The 20600-nt window shown below is 41.3% G+C and overlaps 1 protein-coding gene and 1 long non-coding RNA gene across 8 annotated transcripts in view; one reads left to right on the top strand and one right to left on the bottom strand.

Annotated features, from left to right (window-relative positions):
• The window catches only part of KDM4C (lysine demethylase 4C), a gene marked incomplete at its 5' end in the record, with an annotated part of 188174 nt that extends 178791 nt beyond the window's left edge, over positions 1-9383 (bottom strand). For 2 of the 6 annotated variants that reach the window (XM_083482240.1, XM_083482245.1), the window contains 2 exons: positions 1637-1707; positions 9034-9334. The other 4 variants (XM_083482243.1, XM_083482244.1, XM_083482242.1 and 1 more) reach the window with 4 other exon arrangements.
• A 100-nt stretch (positions 9384-9483) lies between these two features.
• LOC310696612 lies at positions 9484-19511 on the top strand. 2 transcript variants are annotated; one of them, XR_014520639.1, is made up of 3 exons: positions 9484-9991; positions 17213-17374; positions 19223-19511. It is a non-coding gene; the product is annotated as an uncharacterized lncRNA (long non-coding RNA). The 2 variants fall into 2 exon arrangements; XR_014520640.1 differs by lacking the exon at positions 19223-19511 and having other exon boundaries at positions 17213-17494.
• The last annotated feature ends 1089 nt before the right edge of the window (positions 19512-20600 follow it).

The raw sequence follows: 20600 nt of genomic DNA, 5'->3' as shown, positions 1-20600 counted from the left end.
AAGTTATTCATTGTTTCAATCAAGACCCTCAAAGACTCTAGCTTTTGTTTAAAGGATGATCCACTTTGTCTTATATGTGTTTTTGTTATCGACTGATAAGTGTTAGCAAAACAGTCTGGCTGCTTTCAGTGTTTACGTCTAGCATTTATCATAGCCCAGGCAGTTTCTGTGTAAAAGGTAAGGAGCTCAGCCTTAGGGGTTTTTAATTTGGTTTAGAGTCCTACAGTATTGTTAACTGCACAAAGTGAAGCTGTACGTCTTTCAAGTGCCTCATCCATTATTGCAAAATGCACAAATAAAGCAAAATTTAGTTCTGAAATGCATAATTCCATACATCATCATCAGCCGCAGCCCATTATTGTTTTTCATTGAAGAAGAAAAGGAGTTTGGATTTGATATCCTGCTTTATCACTACCCGAAGGAGTCTCAAAGCGGCTAACAATCTCCTTTCCCTTCCTCCCCCACAACAAACACTCTGTGAGGTGAGTGGGGCTGAGAGACTTCAAAGAAGTGTGACTGGCCCAAGGTCACCCAGCATCTGCATGTGGAGGAGCGGAGACGCGAACCCGGTTCCCCCAGATTACAAGCCTATCGCTCTTAACCACTACACCACACTGGCTCCTGTTGCTTTCCTTTGGCACCAGGTAATGATGCATGGGGTTCAGTCATATGAAGACAATAAATATTCAAATAAATATCCTGTAGTTACAAGTAGCAGACCTCCCTCCTCCTCAAAATAATAAATTATTTCCACAGACACCCATAGGCTGGCCCTGTCTTCAGTGTACAGGCATTTAGCAAACCAGGCCATTATGTGGAATGCAAATTCCTCTGTGCAACTTCATGCCCAATTCAGCCCTTCACTGAATGAAGGAATGCAACTTCTGAAAACTGCACAAGACTCCAATTCCCTGGCATGTTTCTGCCCATGTGCTGGGGATAGGGATTTATGTAGATCCCACCATATGTAGGCAACTTCCTCATTTTTTAAAAAAAGCATTAGCAGTAATATCATTCATTGCTCAAATAGGATGACCTCCTGCTTTATGAAATACCGCTAAGTAATTTAGGATTTAGCAGAGCACAAGAGTCCAACAATAAATATGCAGCCTTTTATGTATTTGCTGTTCAAAAGTGAAAAGCTTAGGAGAAAATACATTACCGTGCACACCAACCCCTCTCGCTCTCCAGGCTTCAGGAGAGCCCCACCGCCAGCCCCACAAGCTTGGGGGGCAGCGGGGAGGCGCAGCGCGCCTTTCCCTGTGTCCCCCGACTTGGTTAGAAGGCTGGCGGGGGGGAGAAGCCTGCTCCTCCCCGTCGCCAGCCCCGCAAACTCGGGGGACAGCGGGAGGCACAGCATTCCTCCAGCCCCACAAGCTCCCAAGCACGCAGGTTCGGCATCGCTCTGGGTCCCGTTCTGGGGGCTGGCGTCGGGGGAAGCCCGAGCTTCCCCCGCCCAAGCCCCGCACCTGGGGGGGGAAAATAATTTTTTCCCCCTTTATTCCCCCCCCCAAAAAAAATCTAGATGCGTCCTATGGGCCGGTGCATCCTATAGGGCAAAGAATGCGGTACTTGGCATTCTAACAAACTCCTAATAAGCGTATGAGGCTGTGAACAGATTAAACATTGTTTTTACCTGCTGATTTGACACCTGTCTTCTACATCAACCAGAACAAACAGGTCACTGTCCACTTATGTACCAGGAGACTGCAGGAGAGAGATAATTTGTATTAATGCAAGTGTATAAATAATAAACTTTTATATATTTGCAAACATAGCAATACATTTTTATCAATTTAATAAAATATGTAATCTAAGTTTATAACTATTTTATACTGAAAGTTTTTAGCAAACAGAATATAACTGACAGATGAAACATGCAGCTCCAGACAAATATCTAATGCAAACTGGTGTTAAGAACTCAGTAGTGTTTGTAAAAAGATGCTGTAATATGAAAACAAATTAAACTTATTCCAACAGACATCATGCAGCTGAAACCTGACAGAAGTTTCACTGTTACAATATTGGGGGGAAGCTCCTGATTAGAATAAATTTATTTTGACTTTTAATGTGCAGGTAGCAAAAGTCTTCCTTGTTCTATATTTCTCAACAGAAAACTGTAGCAAAGGGCAGAAGCGTCATCTGCCAAAGCTGCTCTGGAAGACTGTTAGAGGACTGAAATGGCACTGTTTGCAAAAACGTGTAATGTTTATGTTATCTGTATCTCTGTCTTTTGATTATAAAGTCATTATTATTAAATCCAAAATCATCATAGGGATGGAGAGGCTTCTGCAGCCTTATTCCATACAAACCCATTGTTGCATCAGCAAAATTAAGTTCCTAAAGAAGGAAAAAGTACATTTGAACTTCTGTTCTTATAACCAAGCATCTGCTCATGAATTTAATGTATTTTTTCCTTGCCAGAGCATAGTCATTTCAAGCCTTCCTTTTATGTTCTTGCTAACATGCCAAAATACATAGATACAGGGTGGGTTTTATTTAAATCAAATCAATTTAAATCATTATTTAAATCGCGATTTAAATCACTACTAAGTAAGACTTGATTAAGAAAAAAATTACATAAAGACTCATTCTTGATGGTATGATCTTAATATTTACAACCAGAGAAAGGTTTCATTACAGTATATAAAAAATTACCGATTTGGTTATACTATCAGAAATACATAGAAAGATAATTATGAAATTATTGTGAGGTTTAATAAGTTAACTGTTTATATTTGGACACCTTTTCTGCTGTACTTTATTGGAAGGAGAAAAATAATCATTTCCTTAATAACAATTTATTTAACTAAAGCAGTAACATTATAGCATATGTATCCATGTTTGTTAACTGATGTGGTTAAACTTTTTTTATTAAAAAAAAATAGCACACATGAAAAACTTAAAACAAATCCTTATTTCCTGATTAATAGCCTTTGGACTATAATGTAACTTACATAGAAAACTATCTTTAGAAATAACTTTTCCTCCAAAAGCATTTTATTTTAAAAATTTGATTAAAATAAAAAAATCCTATTTTTTAAATTTATTTTTAAATCTTTGATTTTTATCCACCCTGCATAGATACGGCAGAACAATCAGCTCTACCCACCAAATATGCAAACATATATTTATAGGTAGTTATCACCCCAGTTCAAACTCAGACTTAAAAAATGGGAGGAAGTTACCTGTTGCCCATCTCAGGGTTAGATGCAATTATTTCCCAATTTGCAGGAGATTGAACTGGTGGCAAAAGCTAGCTGTACCAAACTTAAAATAACTTGTCAGAAAGAATAGCAAGCCACACGCCCTCCAGTATAAATGCCTGGCTAGATAAATATAATAGCCACTTAGGTTTAACAAACCCAAAAGCATATGCCATACACTATGTTTAATTACATGCTCTAGTTTCAATCTAGGCAAAGCAGAATATAATGTTACATACTACTTCTCCATCTCATAACAAAGAAAAATGGGCCCCAACTCAGCTACATTTAGTGAAATCTCACGTGTCCAAATTAGATTATGCCAGCTGTGACTTTCTTTTGAACGAGGGAAGGCAAGAGCATCACCTTTTGTTGAGCACAAACCTTTGCAACAAAGCTGTCAAGTTATAAACTACCACAAGCTAACTTTCATTTTCATAGCACACAAAAAATGAGGCAAAAACTTAAGTTTCACTGATTTGACAGCAGATTGACAGTTGCCTGAACATATATTGCATAATGCATTTAGCGTACTGTAATATGCACTGGCACATTGCAGCCTAACAGAATGAACAAAAATGTTTTGACAAGTGAAAAATGTCCTCTATTTGTGAAAAACATATTCTAAACATTAGGATCACTGAGCTGTACTGCCAATGGAATAAATTAAACTGTGGGAAATAAAGCAAGTATTAACCTTATCCATGGTGCTAAATGCTTTAGTTACCTCTTGATTGGAACACTGCAACATGCTGTAGGTGGGCCTGTCCCTGAAAACCACTCGGAAATTAAAATCACTGAAGAATGCTGCCAGTAAAATCTTGACTGGGCCGAGTGTTACAACCATGCAACCATTTTAGTCTAACAGCTGCATTGGCTGCTGGTTTCTTTCCAATTATAATTCAAGGTGCTGGTTATTATCTTTTAAGGTCTAAACTACTTGGGATCGGCCACTTCAAGGCCCATCTCCTGCAGTGAGCTTGTTATGTGGCAATGCCCCATATGTGAAATTCCCTGCTCCAAGAGACTAAATCAACTCCTTCTTTATCAAGATGCTGCTGGCATCTGAAAACTTTTCTTTTTAAACAAGTCTCTGATTCTGATGCTGTTTAAACTAATCAACTGCATGCTCTAGCTCTCCAGGTTCCCCCTTTTTACATACAGTTTTTGGTAAAAGACTTGATATTTAGCTGTTTTAGTATGGGGCTGTTGTCATTTTTGTGTTTGCTTCTATATTTTGTTAGCTACTTTGAGCACCTCCTTTCGAAGGGGAAAAAGGAAGATTTTTTTTAAAATAAATAAATTTTGGACTGGATAAAAGTCCAGTGTATAAAGAATTTAAAGCACGTATAGGACAGGCATAGGCAAACTTAGCCCTCCAGATGTTTTGGGACCAAAACTCCCATAAACCCCAGCTAACAGGACCAGTGGTCAGGGATGATGGGAATTGTAGTCCCAAAACATCTGGAGCTCCGAGTTTGCCTATGCCAGGTATAGGGGAACTCTCGATCTCCAGATAGTGGACTACAGCTTCTATTAATGTGGATTCACTGGCCATGCTGGCTGGTGCTGATGGAAGGTGGAGTCAAACAATAGCAGGAAGGCCTACAGTTCCCTACCCATGACTGAAAGCATTTGATCTACAGGTTTGCACATCAAGCTTTGCATTTTTCAGCAGGAAAGATGACAGAAGCAGAAGCTGCTTATAAACTGAGACAGTGCAATCAATCCCATATGACTGAATTTGCACAGATGCAAGTAAAAAAAGAAAAACTGAATTAGATCTAGAGTACACACACACAAAAATGAACACATATATGCATATCATGCTGTACACAGACAAGCAATATTCCACTGGTGCAAGAAGAGATCATTGGTTCTGATGACAGAGAGGGCTTGGACATGTGATTGTATTCAACCAAGTTACAGTCAGAGTAGTCCCACTAAGTTAATAATGTATATTAATTTCAATAGGTCTGTTTGAATATGACCAACACTGCATAGAATCCATGTAGTTTGCATGGTAATGGAGGCCAGCCCACCACCACAGAGCAATATGTCCCATTTGGGACTAAGCTGCAGAGGTTGCAAAGCAGTCTTTGAGAAGAATTCAGATTATAAGCCTGAAAATTGCACCATGGTGCAGGTCATCTTGAGTTGGGGTATAGTTGGGGTTTGTTGCTGTTATTGATATTAATTTTGGTATCTTTATTTTTAGATCTTATTATCATTTATGTGGAAATTGTTAAATTTGGCTGTGTACTTCTTGATGTGTTATTTATTGTTTACAACTACTTTTGTTATATTTGTAACTATGTATTTTTTCATGTTGCAAGGTGCCTTGAGCATGGTTTTAAATAAAGAAAGGCTGCATACAAATAAAATGATGTATGTATGTATCTCCAACTACTTGTTTATAATTATTGTGCTCAGAGAAGGCATTTCAACTTCAGCAACAAATGTATCTCCACTTCAATAATACAAAGTTTATTTGCTACCTTTTTATAAATAGTAGCTGCTTTGAAAGCTCTTTTGTTGCCTTTATTTCTCATGAATGAGAGGCTAGGACACTTCATTCATTCCCAATATAACTAATGTCCCTGAGGTACTCTATAAGCATTTCTTTATTTACATCAGCAGTTTGTAAAATACAAGTGTAAAATGCATCCTGATTATTCCTACCAGGTGCCTCACTGGCATGCCAGAAAAGCAAAACACAGAAAAGTGAAAATTCTAAGAAAAGTGTTGTGATTATTACTTATTAGAAATACCAACACATTTAAAATAGAATTTTAAGAATCTCAGGTTGATTTATTACAATTCTACCAGGGTCAGACTTTAGTCTTTCAAATTTCAGAGGTGCGCTGTGAGAGGCAAAAATCCCCCACCACCACCTTTTGCCTTTTCTTTAGCTCAGTTCACTACGTCAAAGTTGTAAAACCCTGTGGTGCCCCCTAGGCTTGGCACCCAGTGCAGCAGAACCAGTCACCCTGCCCAAAATCCACCTGTTTCTACAATGCACTTATTAAGACACATGTGCATCATCACACAGCTCAGACAAAGAACCGAAACCTGTATATGTATATGACATTTTAGAAATAATGCTAAAAATACATCTGAGTGCAAACTCTCACACTATGGGAATTCATAAATGGGGCTCCCTGTTTAGTAAATCCTCAGTCAAGACGTGGGAAATTTTGACCTCCAATTCCAGCTCCAAATTTCAAGTTTATACAACAGTCCCTTGGGTAACTCAAAAAGATTTTAAAGTTTGATTTTTACAATTTTACTGACCACATTCCTTTAAAAAGTTAGTGCTCTGGTTTGATCAAATATTCAAATTTTAAAAATTCAAACACAGTGCTTTAAAAGCATTAGCAACTCTCACAATAATAGACACCATTACTACATTGATTAGAGAAAGGATGATAAAGAACCCACTCAAAGAGAAGTCAGCTTGGAATTTGTTGTGCATTTCAGACACTGCTTTGTTACATTTGACAATTTCTGCAATTCTTTCCCTTGCAAATGTGCCCCATGCTTCTAAAATAATACTATTTTCTAAAACATTTAGGTAACAGAATGATAATAGAGACATTGACTGGCATAACTGTGACTTCATATGCAAGGTTTCAGATCTACATGACCCACATAAAGCAAGCAAAGAAATAGCATTTCACCACTCCCAGGGGCCCACCGGTGGATGGATTAGCAAAAGGAAAACACATTGCCTTCGTCCTTGTAAAAAGCAATACACCAAAACCCTCGCCCTGCAGAAAGAGAGTGATGCTCAATTCACACCAGCTCGATTTTCATAAATAAGTAGAAACACTGTTTCTGACTGAGCTTGTACATTATCTGAAGGGTTGAACCTGGATTTTATCAGGGCTGACCCATGCCTGAGGCAGAAGATCCAAACAACACTCCCAAGCACACTCATGAACATACGGTACTGCTGCACACCTTTCTCCATTTCATCAAGACTTGTAGAGTGAATTGTGCCCGAAGAACAGATTTGTCTCCCTCTCATTCTGCCACCCTTAATGGCACCAAAAATAAGCTACCTAAGGTGACTGCCTCAGCCTTCTTAATGATAAAGCTGCATCTAGATTTCATTCTTGGCACCTGCCAGTCGCATGATAGCATGATACAATACACGGGAACTAGACTTGCAGAGGAAGAGAAAAATGTAGCAGTTAGCTCACAATTTTCTTTAAAATTTGAGTTTAGCATTTTTTTTTGAAAATGCAAGCTCCAAAGAACCATATGAATATATATATATCTATATTAACGGAAGTTGTTTTTTTTAAAAAAACTTTTGCTGGAGTTTTTTACTTTTGTCGGTCTTATATGCACTCCACTGTTTGAGTGGGAGAGTTCTCAGACTATTAAATTGCAGTCCAGGAATGGGTGGAATAGGGGTGGAGCTACACAATTCTGCAGAAGCAAAGTACTGCATCTTGAGAACTGAGAATACACCTGGACAAGGGATTATTTGCATCAGTCAGGTGACAACGTGTATAAAGAAAGTTTGGAAATGTGCTAACAAACAAGTCTCGTGACACTTTTAAGTTTAATAGATTGTGGCATCAAATATTGTGGATTATAATGTACAAAACTTTGTACATTCACAAACTAAAAAGTCTCCCTGAAAGTTCAATGCTTAGCCATTATGCGGTTTATGTTGATTATGCCATGACTGCTGTTTCAATAATATACCAACAGACCAGATTCTGGTTACAAAACATGAGCTTCAGCTACTGTTGGGGGACATCACTAGATAACAATCGATTATCATTCTCTGATAAGGCTACACAGGAGATGTCTTGCTACTAGTTCAGTGTATGATAACTTTCAAGCAAGGAGTGGGGAACAAAAGGTGGGGGGTTTTTTAGTTTTTTTACATCTCTCAGTTTCTGAGAATTACAGTACGAGATTTTACAACAACAAACATTTCAAAACCAATAAGGAACCGGCAAACATTTCGCATGAGAGACACATCTGGAAACTTCTTGCAAAGTCAAGTGTAACAACAGCTGTGGTCACCCAGTTCTGGCAGCTTACACATGACCCTTGGAGGAAGCCTATAGATGACTCAGTACTTTCATTATTCCAGGAATGCAATCTAAAAGTAAACACTGTGATATGTTTCTTTTTGTTGTTGTTTTTCTTTTAAACTGAAACCCAGGGCGAAAGAGCCAGCTGCACCTCAAAAGGGTTGGCTTTCCTGCGTGTGGCGGCCATAGACTCTCAAGTCCCAAGGATCTGGAAACGAAACCTGCTGTTTGCTGCTGTCCCTTCCTACCCAGGCGGGCATTTCCAAGCATTTTGTTCGGTGTTTATTCTTATTTTTCCTCCCCCATCCACAGGGACACCAAGCGCCTCAACCCTGCCAGAGCCAACTTTGGCCATGGAAGAAGGGCCCGTCGTCGCCCTCTTGGCCATTCGCCCCACTGCCTGGAGCAGCACCTTTCCCTCAGAGGCCCCCCCCCTGGGTGTGGGGGGCTCAGGCCGGCCCACCCTCCTGCCAGGTCCCACGGCGACTTCCACCCAAGCCCCAAATATGCCCCCCTCACAACACCGGCCCTCGACGCTGCGCTGCCCACCTTTCCCTGCCCCTCAAGGCGCTCAGCTGCCACAGCAAAGCCTCCTTCCCTCAGGGCCGCCGGAGCCACCTTCTTCCTCCCAGGGCCCCACCCCCGGCAGCCCATCCTCCGGAGACCCCCCGCCCTCCACCTGTTACTCCCCTCACGAGACGCACGGCAAACCCACCCCCCTCCCCCGCCGGTCCCTCCTATCCACCACCACCCGCCATGCCCGGATATACCTTTTCCCTCCGCCTCAGGCGCCGACGCCGCCTCGCCGAGCCGCTCCGCCCTGGTTCGCCGGGCACGAGGGGGTTAACAGCGCGGGAGAGGGAAGGGAGGGGGGTTGGAAGCGAGGAGCCCTCCTGCTGCTGCTAAGACCTCACCGCACTTCCTCGGAAAGCTTCCGACCGCGGCGGCAACTCTTTGCGCGCGCGCGCTGGCTCGCGCTCGCTCCCCCCTCCCCTCCCCTTTTTCCTCGTTTTGGTGGGGACTTGTTGTTCTAATGTACGCGGAATGACAGCTACGGGCCGCGCACGCGCACCTCTGTCGGCGAAGGGCTTCCTCCTCCTCCCACACCTTCCCACCCACTTTCCCCCCCCCTTCTTCTTCTCTCTCAGTCCGCCGCGAGCAAACGCTGTGGCGTCACGTGACGCCAGAACGCGGCGGCGGCGGGGTTTCCTGCCTCGGAGGCCACGTGACCGAAGGAGGCTCGCGACTTGAGGAGGATGAGGCGGGGAATGAGGCGGGGGTGGGAGGGGGGTGGAGTGCAGAAGAGAAAGCCAGTGGTGGTGGTGGTGGTGGACGTCGTGGGCTCGCCACGTGGGGTGGGTGTGTTTCCCCCACAACAAAAGTTGGCGGCTCTTTGCTGGGCGCACGTCGTCGTCGTCGTTGTTGTTTCCCTCTCCCACCTCAGAGATCCCCCCCCGCGATGGTTTCCTCCTCCCCTCAGCCCCCCCTCCTCCTCATTACCCCGCAGCCGCGAGAGGGTTAACAGCGCGGCAGACCTTCAAGACTCCGAGGCAAGGGAGCGCGAGCTCCTGTTTGGCAGCAAGAGGCTGTGCGCATGCGTGCGGGATTCGTGAGGTGCCGCTGTAGCCGCCAGTTCGGTTTGGCTGAACCGGCGTGAGGCGCAGCGCGCGGCAGCTGAGGCGGCCGGTGGCGGGGAGAAGAAGGGGGCCCTCGCCCGGTTAGCTGGAGGTGAGAGGCCGGGCAGAGCTGTAGGGGAGGCTATAGGGGAGGCAGGTAAGAAAGGAGCACGAAACTCACCTGGCCCAGTCGCTCTGGGCCGGCTTCCAACACACACACGATATATACGATACATATACGATATCTTTGTTGTCATTGTCCCATGCAGAACAATGAAACTGAAAAACTACATAAAACATTCAAAATATTATACACACATATTATATACAGGGTGAGTCATAATAAAGTATACAGTTTCCATTCGCTATAAATGGAAACTGTATACTTCATTATGAATCACCTTGTATATAAACCACTCAATAAATAAATAATCCGCAGGGCAGAATTGGAGGTAAACCATATTCCCAAATGCTTTGAAGAAAGTTGAAACTGTTACTCCTGCCCTGTCAATATTGTCATTACTATGGGGACATAACATTCGCTGCTTTCCGCCCCAGGCATGCAACAGACCCTAAGCAGATCTGATGACTGCTGCTTAAAATGTCTAATAGAAGGGACAGGGAGCCAGAGATTCCCTTAAAAGTGGCCACATTCTGTGCTGCCGCTATAAAACTAAGGAGACAAGCTCCGAATGACTCTAATGGCCAATGTCTTAACACACATATTTTGAATTAGCGGTTAAGGTTGTCAGTTGAATATTTTAATTGTTTCGTATCTGTGTTATTTACCGGGCTCTAGCTCTGATGAAACTTATAGAGCTTATGATTTTAACCTATGTATATTTACATGTTCTCTATTGCTGTATATCTCCATATTTCTGGTCTGTGACTCAAATAAATAAATTCGTTCATTCATTCAACACCAAACATTAAAAGCTTCCTGATACAGGTGTTTCCTAAAAGTTGTATAGCTATTTATCTCCTTGACATATGATGGGAGGGTGCCACCACAGAGAAGGCCCTCTGCCTGGTTCCCTGTAACTTCTGGCACTGGGAACTGCCAGAAGGCCTTCGGAGCTAAACAGCAGTGGGTGACCCTTAATTGCGATTAATCCGCCCTCCTTGGACAGCCTCCACACTTCTTAAACTGCCATACCAGGCTGTTCCTGAGGTACGTAAAACAGGGTTTTCTCCAGGAAGTTAGCAATACATTTTAATTAGGGTTTCCTAATTCATTGTTATTAGCGCCAGAACATGTGAGGAAATAAGAGAAATGTGCTTTTAAGCATACGCTGAATGATTAACCATAATGACCCTCTTCCCCCCATATATTGGGAATCTAGCTTCTAGGCAACAGGGTGCCATTTTGGGGGGACATGAATTCATAAAAAATTATACACTGGTTGTTTTTTTTTACAAAGCAGTTTACAAAGTGTTACAGTTGCAGGTTGTTTTATTCCCTGGAGATTCCAGGCATCGCCCTCCACATGCATACACACACACCCCCAGTAAGCTAAGGTTTACTGTTATTTGTTCCTATTTAACAGAATTGTATCTCACTTGATTGTAAAAACCTCTAAGCAGTTTACATAAAATATGCATTGTAATTATGAATAAAAGTAAGTTTTTTAAAAAGAAGGTGGCCTAAACAAGTCACAGTATCAATAATATCAGTAGTTTAAAATATAATTATAAAATAGGAATACATATTAAAATACACATCAGCTTTACATTTCTGGGTAGGCTTAGGTAAACAAAAAAGTTTTTAACAAAAATCCAAAACAGTACAGCTAAGAACAGAGCACTGCTGGTAACAGCGACTGCACCTTACAGGGCTGTTGCTTACCACCCTCATCCCTCCTGCTAGCAAGTGAGTGTGAGTGATTAAGGTGGCTGCAGGGAGCAACTATTGCCTGCACTTACTCCCAGTGTTCTACTTGGGCAATACAGTGGTAACTTAAGAATGCTCTCTGTCAGCACTCTGCCCACACTCTTTCTTTTGGTGGCACAATACAAAGAAAATGCATGAAAAATCCTAAATACATTGCATTCCAATGTGGCATGATTTCTAATTATGTTCGTTATTTCTAGCTTCTCGGCTGAATATGTCGTTAAGCTCAAAATATCTTACTTGCTACTCTTATATAAAAAAATTAAAATGCTGAGCTGTGACATGATGTTAATGCCAAAAAGCAGCCAAGTGTTTAGAAATCACATTTTTTTGATGGTAATAATCCTACCTAACCTTAGTCAAAATAAAAAAAATTCCTTCCAGTAGCACCTTAAAGACCAACTAAGTTAGTTCTTGGTATGAGCTTTCGTGTGCATGCACACTTCTTCAGAAGAAGTGTGCATGCACACGAAAGCTCATACCAAGAACTAACTTAGTTGGTCTTTAAGGTGCTACTGGAAGGATTTTTTTTTATTTTGACTATGGCAGACCAACACGGCTACCTATCTACTACTGCTACCTAACCTTGAATTTCTGTGCCATAACTCCTTTTACAGGTTAGTTTGCAATTGGCACATAGTAAAATTTAGTAGTTCTTCGGGAATACCTTTGAAACTACAGTGGTACCTCGGGTTACATACGCTTCAGGTTACATACGCTTCAGGTTACAGACTTGGCTAACCCAGAAATAGTACCTCAGGTTAAGAACTTTGCTTCAGGATGAGAAAAGAAATTGTGCTCCGGCGGCGCGGCAGCAGCAGGAGGTCCCATTAGCTAAAGTGGTGCTTCAGGTTAAGAACAGTTTCAGGTTAAGAACGGACCTCCAGAACGAATTAAGTACTTAACCCGAGGTACCACTGTAGTTCTTTTAAACATAGAATGTTATGAAGTCTGCTAGCCTGTAATTGAGACAAAAGTGTTTGCCAAATGATGGGTGCATTTGAAAGTGTTACTCTGCAAAAGAAAACTTTCATACTATAAAGTTGCCATTCTCCCTTCCCCCAAATAATATGTGCCCTTAACAGTTAGTTGCACAAGATGCCTATAATAAACTTTTGCTATCCAACCTGGAAAGAGTGCACCTGTTGACTTTCTACCTGTCATGCAGTTATTAAAGGCACATATCTAAAGGCCTTGCCTGCTATATCCCTGCTATGGCAACTACGCTCCTCAGATGGGGCATTGTTGTGGGTACCATATGTCTGAGAGGTATGCCTAACCTGTACCAGAAACTAGTATGGCAGCTCCATCTCAAAGTCAGCCTGGCACCTAGCATGGTGATGTTTAGGTACCTCCCAAAAACATTTTTATTTAAGAAGGCTTTCCCTGAATTGTAGCAGTTATTTATGGAAGGTCAATTTTATATTTGCTGAAATTGTTTTGTTGTTTTGAGAGTTTGTATGGGTAGTTTTATTGTTCTTGGAGTTGTGTTTTTGTGTCTCATTCTGTTTTTACCCCATACTTCTTTGATAGCTTTATGCGGTCTATAAATTTGTTTAAGAAATAATAAATAAAATTGTGTTTCTGGGGAAATTGGTATACCTTGAGTTTGTAGGAATTAGCCTTTTATCACATCCCACATTTTTTAGTTTGGACATATTATGATGAGCACAAAAGGGTCAGCAATCAATGAAATAACAATCTCAACATTTTTTATGTTTTTGATAACTTACTTCATCTGTGGATTACTTGTTATGTTCTCTTTTGACTTTGGGGGTCAGTTCTGCTACATGAACTATTGAATTTTTTGCTTATAAATTATTTACATACATTACCAGTAAATCATAACATTGCTCCCTGTACCATTTTTTTCAACCTATTCCAGTTTTATGAGCTTGCCATGATCAGACTCTCTTAACTATAGGATAGTAGAACATGTTCCAGCTAATGTAAAGCCCAATGCAGTGTGATATTTAAGCCTCTTTACGTCTTACATGACTGGGACTTAGTTATGAAAAAAATAGTTGTTGTTTATTCAATTTATATCCTGCCCTTCCTCCCAAAGAAGCCCAGGGTGTCACTGCTAACGTTGCTGTTAACAGGGTGTGTGTTTTTCTGTCTTGTGTGCTAACACAAGATGGCAGTGATGAGACAACAATGACTACTCTCTATGCAGAAATCGTGTTTTAACTCTTAACAGAAAGTAGTTAGTGCCCAGTCATATTCTTACCTTGATTTAAACATGTTAAAAAAATGATTTGTAAATTATATCATATATGCAAGCATATTAATTCTCCGCTCCAGACATGATTATTATGGATAGTTGCTGAAACTGAACAAAACCTGGTAAGGTTCCAGTCTAATGTCAACTGCTAGTTAATGGGCATGAACATTACATATATAAAGTTATAGCTGATGTATAGACCACTTTTCTCTTCTAACTCAGTGCCTCCAAAACTGGGATATGTTATATCTCAAATCATTGGTAACAACTTCTGCCTACTGCATAAAAATCAGCAATTAGTTTCAAACAAATTTTTTTTAAAAAAACAAAGCATGATTTTGAACCTCTTTTCTGTTGAATAATTAGCTTAGCACAATAATATTCATCTTAATCCCTGAGCTGGGCTAACAGAAATGAACTTTTAATTTAAAAATTCAAGTTAATCGATATTGGAAGTAGCAGTGCATCCGAACTAAGTTTGCTGCTAATTTATGCCATCAACTGTAATTCTATGGATTGGGTTTAGGCAGTATTGCATTGCAATTAAATTTGACCTTTAGAGCTGAAGTTTTGTTAGAAATAGGTATCTGATTATAGCTTGAAGTATACATAAATATGCAGGGCACTCTTTGAATAGTATGTTAGCTAATACCAGCATAGAGCTGTGCCCTTAGCTCTTAAATAGTTTTCCTGAATGTAATTTGCTGGAACTTCGTATGTGGCTGAAAAGGCAGAACACTTTGTCCATACTCAGAGACGTATCATTGTCATCATCTTCAGAGGCAAAGTGTTGCCTTCATCTTCAAGTGACTATTCAAAAATGATGCACACCAACAATCGTGTAAAGAGTAAAGAATTTGCCTAGTACAAGTGTCTCTCGTGCTGTGACTGCATTGAGTCTGCATAATTTTACCTGCGTATAATTTCCATGGACTTGACAGGTGCCAAGCCATGTTTAGTAGAACTGTACTTTTTTCAGTGGGATGTATGGGTAATAGGGAAGAGCTAGTAGCTCTGATGGGGGACACATTGTGCTCCTTTTGTGGTAGTTTTTTCTGCCTTTGATCCCTACCCTGCACTCAGCTCTCACCTGTGGCTGCTAGAAGCTGTCAGTATGCAACAGCAGGCCCACCCCAGGAAACTGCTTCGACTGGCTGGCTAAACCAGTTGAGGGTAGTCAACAGGTCTCTTCCCTCAGCGATTTAAGGTCTTCCCCTGCCTGTGTTTTTAAAAATTCTCTTGATTATAGTGGTAGCATGGAACTTGGCAGTGCCTATAATAGGCTTTTTTGAGAGAGAGCTCTTATGCTGGTCATAAGGAAAAGCTTATGAAGAAAGGATAAATTCGTAACACTTTATTGAACCAAGTATTTCTGATGAAAAAGTGCAATCTTTCAAACTTCTGGTTTTGTTTAAAGCTGTGGCTTGTGAATGTCTACAAACAGCTTGCTTGCTGAATGTCCTGCACAAATGATTGCACAAAAACTAAATACCCTTTCAGTCATAGCTTCCTCTTCTGTAAAAACTGTGAATACCCTTTCAGTCAGTTAGTGTTACGCCTTTCCTTTTATAAATGATGAGAGCTTCCACTCCTACAAATGTTACATCCAGATCCAAAATATAGAAGTAATTGTGTTTAGAGTTGAAATTTCTTTTAAAGTTCAGTAATATTTCTATTTTCCACCCTGATAAATGGACTATTTTAATTTTGCAGAGCCTGACTGTGAGAAAACTTGTTTCTTAAATGTTTGGCAATTAGAGATTCCTAATTAGGCTTTTGTTAATCAGTGAAAGAGGACATATACAATGTTGTGGTGTAAAGGAATTGGTTATCTAGGTTTCTTCTGCACCACAGTTTTTCAGTGCTGCTGAGGCATTGCATTTTCAAAATTAAGTAGAATCTGAGCTAAACTGGAGCTCTTAATATAGCACAAAATAACTGTATTATGTAGCAACGCTCTTCTTCATGACAAAGATCTCATAATGTAAGTTATTAACAGTTCTCAGTTAGGTTCATTAACTTTGTAGGTTCAGTTTATTGTTTCTATAAAAGTAGTGATGGATAGCCTCTTTGACTGCAATCATATTACACACCTAGGAGCAAATCCCATTCAACTCACTGGGGAGTTTGTCCAAGTAGACACTTAATTGCCTCAATGTCGGTTTATGTTCTCATGAAGGGGCATGCTTTAATTACTTGTTTCTCTAATTACAATTATTATTGCTTTGCTTCTCTTCTGTCTCTGCTCTGCACTAATTCACCGTTCTGCTAAGATCAAATTCAGGAGAACAAGTGAAAAGAAAGTGATTCCTAGCCTTTGTATATAAATCTTCCAACTACTACTACTACTTCCAACTACGACAACTACTACTACTACTACTTATTCTTATTATTATTAAATTTATATTTTGCCCTTTTCCCCAAATGGGCAAACACACAGATGGTAAAACATCTAAAAACATTTCCAATGCAGATGCAGACTAAGCAATAGCTCTACCTGAAAGGGTTGTTGGAAGTGGAAAACTTTCGGTAAGCACCAAAAGACAACAGAACTAGTTCCTAATATTTAATGGGAAGGAATTGCAGAAGGAAGGTGCCACAACACTAAAGGCTCTATTCTTATAAAATGGTACCTACGGGAGGTCCCCACCGGTAGTGTGTAATTATTGATAGGGATGAGATTATTTATATGTTTACTCACATCTAAGATATTGAAACTTTCTGTGCTAGTCATCATTAGCAGTTCTACTAGCACTGTGGTCTAAACCACTGAGTCTCCTGGGCTTGCTGATCGTAAGGTCGACAGTTCGAATCTGCATGATGGGGTGAGCTCCCATTGTTTTGTCCCATCTCCTGCCAACGTAGCATCAAAAGCATACCAGTGCAAGTAGATAAATGGGTACTCCTGTGATGGAAAGGTAAATGGCATTTCTGTGCACTCCATCACTCGTCACAGTGTCCTGTCCACATGCTGTCCACATGACCCAGAAAGCTGTCTGGACAAACGTCAGCTCCCTCAGCCTGAAAACGAGATGAGCACCACATCCCATAGTCACCTTTGACTGGACTTAACCATCTAGGGGTCATTTTTTTCTACTAGTTATGGTATAAAATACAAAGGATACCCAATGATACCTGTTGTTTGACTGCTTCTAGCCATATGATGATTCATAACATGGTGCAAAAAAAATTCCCCCTTCCTCTTTTCTCTCTTGCAGCCCCACCCCTACTTAAAATCTGCTCCAGGTGGTTCCCCAACCCTCCCAAGGAGATTTGGTGGATGTGCAAGAGGCGGCAGGGAGGAGGAGAGGAACCTGAAGTCCTGTTATGCAAGTAGAAGTTCATTCTGGGCACAATTGCATATCTTCATTTTTATATAGGTTTGCATCTCCAGCAAATATGTAAAAATCTAGTATTATTTTATAACATGTCAAACATTTCCATCGGTTGTACTATACATCTGATAAATTCATGGCAGAGTGTAGTATCATTGTGCAAACACACACACACACACACACACACACATACATATATATATATATATATATATATATATATATATATATATATTTGCTTTCGTAGATTTTCACGGGTACAGGAATGCAGGTTTTGGTGTCTTCGGGTGTCTTCCCGTGTAAGAGTTGGGGTGTCTAGGCGACGTTTCGACGAGGTCTCACTCGTCATCTTCAGGCTGGTGCTTTCGGCTTCTTGTTACTGGAACAGAGCAGGATCTCAGTGTTTGAGTTCCTATAAATACTGTTGAGGGGGTGTGGTGTATAGCCTCCAACGTTCTGGGCAGAGAGGAAGTTCCCAGGTTAGTGTGCCTTTTCTTCTTTTGTTCCTTAATTACTTGAGGGATATCTTGAGTGATTTCTTGAGTGATATTCTGAGTACCACTTAGGTGGGTCATTAAGTGTGGATTAGTTGCTAAAGCTTTCGTGTCTTGACCTCTTGAGCTTGTGAAGAGTTTTTCTGAGAAGATGGCTGTACTGCACTTAGTTGTGCTCTGGCTTGGCTTCGTGTATAGGGGCGAGCTGTGGTTTTGTGCCCTGTGCCAGCCAGATCTGTGTAGGGATTGCAGGGGGGTGCAGCATCCGGAGGTGCCACTATGGTTTGGCTACTGGATGGTGTCTGTAATTTATCTGTGGAGAGGGTCTGGGTTTGGGTCTGGTGTGGTTGATTGGTGATGGCGTTCTGTGTGCCTCTGGTTCTGGTGTCGGTTTTTGTGGGGAGGGCTAATTTCCAGATGTCTGGCAGGCGGGACGTGTCGTCACGCTTGTTCATGTTGTGAGGGTGTTTCTCTATCTCGATGGCTTCCATGATTATTCTCTTGTGGTGATGTTCCATGTTAAAGACACGAAATTAATTTTGCAGATTCCAAATTAATTTCGTGTCTTTAACATGGAACATCACCACAAGAGAATAATCATGGAAGCCATCGAGATAGAGAAACACCCTCACAACATGAACAAGCGTGACGACACGTCCCGCCTGCCAGACATCTGGAAATTAGCCCTCCCCACAAAAACCGACACCAGAACCAGAGGCACACAGAACGCCATCACCAATCAACCACACCAGACCCAAACCCAGACCCTCTCCACAGATAAATTACAGACACCATCCAGTAGCCAAACCATAGTGGCACCTCCGGATGCTGCACCCCCCTGCAATCCCTACACAGATCTGGCTGGCACAGGGCACAAAACCACAGCTCGCCCCTATACACGAAGCCAAGCCAGAGCACAACTAAGTGCAGTACAGCCATCTTCTCAGAAAAACTCTTCACAAGCTCAAGAGGTCAAGACACGAAAGCTTTAGCAACTAATCCACACTTAATGACCCACCTAAGTGGTACTCAGAATATCACTCAAGAAATCACTCAAGATATCCCTCAAGTAATTAAGGAACAAAAGAAGAAAAGGCACACTAACCTGGGAACTTCCTCTCTGCCCAGAACGTTGGAGGCTATACACCACACCCCCTCAACAGTATTTATAGGAACTCAAACACTGAGATCCTGCTCTGTTCCAGTAACAAGAAGCCGAAAGCACCAGCCTGAAGATGACGAGTGAGACCTCGTCGAAACGTCGCCTAGACACCCCAACTCTTACACGGGAAGACACCCGAAGACACCAAAACCTGCATATATATATATATATATATATATATATATATATATATATATATATATATATTGCTTCTTGCTTTAAGAACTTGTGATTGAGCTTGCTTTTCTGTAAACCACTTTGATAGCCTTTTTGGCTAAAGGAAGGAGTATAAATGCCCAATGTATTCATTCATGCATATATTAATAAAATTCAACAAAATTGTGGAGCTTATCTGCAGCCATAATCATATCTGAACAAGTGTATATTCTCTGTACACCAAATTTTGTCTTAATTGGATTACAACATGCTTTAAAATATATTTCCTCGTTTTACCAAAGCTCTAGCCCAACTTCCGCTTCAAAGCCATTTGCATTTTAATTGTTTGTACTATTAAGCTGTTATATCTTATCTAGAGATTGAACTTTACCTGAACTTCCAGCGGAGACCGTAGCATGGCAAAATCACATTCTTCACCTTTTACATTAAAAGGTAACTCTAGTTGAATATGTTCAGAGGACTGTTACAGATGTAATTCTAAACAAAACAGTGAGTCTTGAGACTTCACTTAAGGCTAGTGGGTATCACCAATTGGTGGTTGAGATGTATGGAATTTAGGTTCAGATCCCTTTCTGGGCATGAAGCTCATTGAATGCCCTGAGGATGTCCCTGTCTCAGAGTCCTGTCCAGCAGTGGCTGATTTCTTAAAGCTGGGGAAATTGTGGGTTTTGATGGTTGGATCTCACTGAGCTAGTCATTGTCCTTTGCCCTAGCCCCAGACTCTAAAGCCAAGACAGTACCCCTCCCAGATGGTCCAGGAAGTGAATGTTCAGTTCCTTATGCATATTAGACTTGGTGCTTGATTTAGAAGAGTACACACTAAGACTCTTTTTCCCTCGCGGAAAGCAGAGCACACAGCTTACAACTCAGCATATTATGGACTCAGGACCGTTGGAGCAATCGTAAGGTTACTGCGATAAGAGCAAAGGTGAACAACTGAAATTTGAGTATGGAGAATGAAATGACTTGTAAGCAAAAGCTATGAATCTGCAATGGTGGATTTTGGGGTCTCAAATTTCATTGGCACCCTGTGTGACTCCAAAATCTGGCACGCACACACCCACCCTTGCCTTTCATTCTACATCATAGCTGTGGCACCTCCCAGGCTCTGCACCCAGTACAGCTGTGGAATCTGTGTCATTTTGTTCACATCTCTTTTTCTTAGACTTTTAATAAGCGGGACCAGCAACAAAACAATGCAATGTGGAGATCTCCTTTTCAGGGTTCCAGGCAGTCAGACTCCTTTTGTTAGTACTTTACTCCATTTACCACCACCACCTCCCCATTTTTCTGTTTTCTCTCCTCCACTAGTCACTCAGCATTCTGTGGCCACTGAGCATGCTCAGTTCTCCTTGTGCTATTTTGTTCCCTTGTAGATCCCACCCCAAGATTATTTGCATTTCTGAAAACCTTGCTGTTTCCCCAGACTTGCTGACCC

This window comes from Podarcis liolepis (assembly GCF_965112155.1).
Source record: "Podarcis liolepis genome assembly, chromosome: 17".
Lineage (NCBI taxonomy): Eukaryota > Metazoa > Chordata > Lepidosauria > Squamata > Lacertidae > Podarcis > Podarcis liolepis.
This window is presented reverse-complemented; position numbering and strand designations above follow the sequence as displayed.